The following is a 6,000-nucleotide window of genomic DNA, read 5'->3' as shown; positions in this document are numbered from 1 at the left end:
TTAAAAAATATGAATTTTTAATTTTATGCATTTTAAATTTAAGTTTGGTGTGAATTTAAAAACAAAAATTTACTTTATTTCGCTAAGTTAAAAATATGATTTTTAAAATTCATCGTGAGTTGAAGACTAGGTCTTTGAACCGAAATTGCTTTACCCGAGGGAGGGACGAGAACTTTTATTATCATTATTTTTAATCTTATTGAATTAAAGTATGCCAAAAATATTAAAAAACCCATAAATCTTTGCTTTTAAAACCACGCTTTAAATTGACAAATTTTAAAATTTTGTCGAGGGACGGACTAGGACATCGTTCCGAAACGACCTCGTCCTAAATAACAAGGGAAACAAAATTTTAAAATTAATTAATTAATTGTTTTATAAGTTAAGGTTTTTATAATAAAAAAAAGGCACCGCGACTCGCGGAGTTTGAAGGTGTTTTACACCGCGACTCGCGGAGGGTGCAAATTTCAGAAAAAAAAATAAAACGCAAGATCAGACAGTCCCCAAAACACACTCTTCATTTTTCTGCGAAAAAATAAAGAAAAAAAGCCTCCCAAATTCGCAATTTTTGGCAATTTTTCATCAAATCTTTCACAAAATCATGTTGAGAAGGATGCTATCAAGGAATTACTCAAGGAAAACGGTAATTTCTTCATCAAAACACCCATTTAATCCGAAAATTAGTGTTCTTGAACAAATTTGTACCCAATTCGATTTTGATGCTTTTTAGTGTAATTATGCTTAAATTGCTTATGTATTATGCTTGTATAACCTAGATTGATGCTATTTAACATGATTAGAAGCCTTAAACTTCAAATTTTGAGTAATCTAGGGTTTGTGTTCTTGAGCAATTTGGGGCTTTTTGATATAAACAGGTTATGGCCGATTTTTGTCATGAATTATTGCTAAATTAAGTAGTGTAACATATTTAGGTAGTTAAATGATCCAAACTTTGAGCCTAAACATGATTTTTGAGAATTAAAGTGGACTTTTTCAAGTCTAAAATTCATGAACTTGATTTTTGAGAGATAATGCCATTTGAAACTTGTTTAATTGCTAATAATGATTATTTTGACATGTTATTTGAGTTGAATGCTTATGAACTTGGCGAACATTTTCGTATATGCTTATTTGAAAAAGTGTAGATTTGATAAAAAAATATGAAAATGAGCATAAGTTTGATATAAATTGAACATGTCATTGTAATTATTTTGATTGGTGATTTTGCTGACACTAATGCATATTTGGATGCACAAAAATTGTGTTTGATGTGTTTTGCAGACTGAAAGGGGTGAATCTTCATCCCAAGCTCGCATTGCTCCTCCTGAGAATGCGGAACAACATGATCTTGATAACTATTACAAACAAGATATACCTCATCCAGTTATGACATTTTCAGATATGCACGTGGAAGATTTGCACCCGAACTTGAGATTAGACAGACGTTGGATAGATTATCCAAAATACCAAAGGGGCTTGCACACTCTTCATTCTAAAGCTGTTGAAGTACCTAGGGTAATAGAATGGGAACCATTAGAGGTAGTGGAATTGGCCGAGCCAATTAGAGAATTACTTACACATAGGTATGGTAATTCTACTTTTAACGATTGGGTACATTTATTCAACATGCGTAGACCTGTATATAAAGTATGGTGTGAAGAATTATTGTGTAGTATAGAAATAACTGATCGGGTAGCTAGTTTAACCGATCGAACTTTTATTAGATTTTTGTTAGGAGGTTCGATGCGCCACATGTCTCTACTAGACATGGCTCAGGCTTTACGTATATATACGTCTGAGGAGCTAGCATCTGCCGATTATCAAGGGTTGATATTAAATGGTAGGAAGATTGATGAAAATTTTGATACGCATCGTGTATGGAGTCAAATGACTAGCCATCACCGATTTAAAGGGGGAAATTACTCTTATACAGATATAGATAGAGCTGAGTTAAGAGTAATTCACAGGTTTCTAGCGAACTCGATTACACAGCGAGGTAAAAATAAGGAAAAGGTAAATGAGCAAGATTTATTTTACCACATGTGTATTCGAGACCCACAAAGCGCTGTAAGTATACCTTATTGTGTAGGTTATTATTTATCGGCTATGGTTAGGGGGATGAGACCTCACAGTATAATAGGAGGTGGTATATTTATTACATTAATTGCTGAGTATCTCGATATGGATATAATTCGGGGGGGATTATTAATCGAAGAACCAGAACCCCACGATACCATTGGTTTAAATGTATATCATGGTGCTAAGGTTTTGAAGAGGCGAAATAACGCTGCAGTACCATATAATGGAAGACATCCACAGGTTGAGAGAAATCAACAGCCAGGTAATGTGGGAGGGGGAAATGAAATGACAGAAATGCAAAGGTTTATAGCTTCACAAGAATATGAAAATGCTAGACATCAAGCATTTGAAGATTGGCAAGTTTATCAAAACCACATCATAGCTCATTGCCAACATGTAGGTAGAAACTATATTCCTACTCCAAAGCCCGTATTTCCTCCCTGGTCTATAGAGATCCAACCACCGTATCCTACTTATAACCCAGCTGAAGCATTTTATAACACATATGGTTATGCATGGAACCCCTACTGGTATCAGTATCAACCTTAGTTTATTTAGTTTTATTTATTTTATTTTTGTAATGTTACTACATTTAACACTTATGTTGATATTGTAATAGTTTTTATAATTTTCTAACTTTTATTATTAGATTTTAATAATTTTTGAATGTGGGGTAATATACCAAACTTCAAAAATATGTATATGTGTTTGCAGTTTATCTTATGTACACAACAGGGTAAAACAACGCATTTTCAAAGACTGGCATTAAGTTCAGCAAAAGCAACTAATTTCGACGACAAGATGCAAAATATATGTGAAATAACAACAAGACGGAATGAACAAATGATATGCACCATTTATCATTCAGCAAACAAACGCCAATATGTTTGGAAACTTTGGTAAAATTTAATCATTTTTCTACGCTAATCACCCTCAATAATTTAAATTGTTACCGATTTCTTGCAAATGAGGGCATTGCAAGATCTTAAGTGTGGGAAGTGGTTAAATTCTTTCGGAATTTTTAAAAAAAAAATTTAACTTAAAACACTTGGTTACCATTAAAAACACTAGTAAAGTAGTAGTTGTATTAGAATCTAGTGCTCTCTGATAATAAAGAACATCCCTAGTCTTATATACTGACTACCCAATTCTAGTAAAATTTTTCAAAATTTTCAATTAAATAAATTCAAAATCATGTTTATACATATTTATGAACGATAAAACTAGGTGTTAACACCGAAATTATTGTTACCTTGGAAAGGACATAAATTGAGAAACAAACCAAAATGTTAGAAATCATTTAAAAATAGAATACAGGACAATAAAAAGGCAAATAAAAGAAAATAAAAGCCAAGTGTGGGAATATTTACCAAATTATTTTAAACATATGTCACATATTTTTGTACAAATAACTGAAGATACTTTTGTTTTGGACAATTTCTAAAAAGTTTTACCCGATTTTCTGTAAGAAAGATGGATCTACACGATGAATCAATTCCATCATTAAAAGAAAGTAAAGTCTTCCGAAAAAGACACGCGCTTCTTGATTTAGGTCATGAAGTTGTCGTCCAGACCAGCTGTAGGTTGACGAAAAATCTAGAAAAGTCATCACTAAAATCAGCAGGAAATCCACGAACCTCAGCATCAAACAGGGTCGCCAAGTGGTCAGACTTATCCTAACCATGAGAGGATCTGTCTCGTAAAATGGGGAGGACGCCGTGCAAATTAGCTGGATAAGACTAATGAATCAGATCCCCAGAAAGGATAATCTCCTTAAAGATCAAAAATCAGCTTTTAAGACTGATATTACTCAATCCTAGAGATTGACCTTAAAGATTGAGAATTACAAACTCATGGAATTCAATGATATCTAAACTCGAGCTTGAACGAGAAAATATTTTGATCAAAATTACAAACCGATTTGTTTTCTAAAAACCCATTTTCAATGCGTTCATTACCATTGAACGTAAAATCCTAGGAATTCACCTGGAATTCATTAGGTCACCTGAACCAAATCGGGTGTCAATCGTAAGAATGGTGGTTGCATAGTATGGTCAAAGACAGAACCTTGTGTCAGACCGAAAAATTATAAGGGTGAGCTTTACTATTGCTCCTATAAAGGATAGTAATTGCGTCCGACACGTTATAGACCATAATTAAAAGCATGTCAGGGGACATTGCCTTAACAGTTGCTTGTTCAATGCTTTCCTTTACAACCGGACGGTAGTTTACCGAAAGGTAATATACGGAGCAAGTATACTGGATGTGTTGCTTTCCTAATACAAGGTTAGCAAGTGGGTGACACAAAACCACAAGTTTTGAGGTAAAATTTTCAAATCTGAAACCCACCAAACCCACAAAAATATTTTGCAAACACCGGTGAAGGGTTATTCCGGAAAACTTAACTAGGGTAAAAGCTAGAATGAATTTTCAAAAGATCAAATGTTTTCATAAAGATCCAATTTCCTTAATGGATCTAAATTTTATAGTCATGTGGGACTGTAAACCACATCGTTACTACCATTGTTTATACCGCCGTATAGAAATCACTGATGTATAAAGTGTGAAGAATAAAGAAGTGATTCTAGTATATTTCAAGACTATATTGCTTGAGGACAAGCAACGCTCAAGTGTGGGAATATTTGATAATGCTAAAAACGAACATATATTTCATAGCATTATTCCTCAAGAAAGACAAGCTTTTAGTTGAAATTGTCCTATTTACAAGTGATATTCGGTTAAATAATAAAAGGTGAAGACAAAAGATAGATTCGACGAATTGAAGACGCAAACGACCAAAAAGCACAAAAGTACAACATACAATCAAAGAGGTTCCAATTATTGATAAGAAACGTCTCAGAATTACAAGAGTACAAGATTCAAAACACAAAGTACAAGATATTAAATTGTACGCAAGGACGTTCGAAAATCCGGAACTGGGACCAGAGTCAACTCTCAACGCTCGACGCAACGGACTAAAAATTACAAGTTAACTATGTATATAAATATAATATAATATATAATTAATTATATAAATTATATATATATTATATTTATATATTAAAACTGTCGGCAGACTAGGATCCAACGCGACTCGCGGAGTTTGTAGTGCAAAAATGCCGCAACTCGCGAAGCTTTCCTGGACAAAAATGCCTATAAAAGCTCGCGCATTCTAAACGTTTTATATATCTTTTTCTTCTCCTCATTCATACGTAATATATATATATATATATATATATATATATATATATATATATATATATATATATATATATATATATATATATATATATATATATTATAATTTTAATTTTAATTTTAATTTTAATTCTAATAATAAGGGTATGTTAGCGAATGTTGTAAGGGTGTAAGTCGAAATTCTGTCCGTGTAATGCTACGTTATTTTTAATCATTGTAAGTTATGTTCAACTTTTTTTAATGTCTCGTAGCTAAGTTATTATTATGCTTATTTAATACCGAAGTAATCATGATGTTGGGCTAATAACTAAAATTGGGTAATTGGGCTTTGTACCATAATTGGGGTTTGGACAAAAGAACGACACTTGTGGAAATTAGACTATGGGCTATTAATGGGCTTTATATTTGTTTAACTAAATGATAGTTTGTTAATTTTAATATAAAGATTTACAATTGGATGTACCTATAAATAACCATATACACTCGATCGGACACGATGAGCGGGGTATTTATATGTACGAATAATCGTTCATTTAACCGGACACGGGAATGGATTAATAGTCTATGAAATTATTAAAACAGGGGTGAAATTATGTACAAGGACACGTGGCATAATTAATAACAAAGTATTAAAACCTTGGGTTACACACAGTCGATATCCTGGGGTAATTATTAAACAAAGTATTAAAATCTTGTTACAGTTTAAGTCCCCAATTAATTGGA

This window comes from Rutidosis leptorrhynchoides, chromosome 4 (genome assembly GCF_046630445.1).
Source record: "Rutidosis leptorrhynchoides isolate AG116_Rl617_1_P2 chromosome 4, CSIRO_AGI_Rlap_v1, whole genome shotgun sequence".
Classification (NCBI taxonomy): Eukaryota; Viridiplantae; Streptophyta; class Magnoliopsida; order Asterales; family Asteraceae; genus Rutidosis; species Rutidosis leptorrhynchoides.
This window is presented reverse-complemented; position numbering follows the sequence as displayed.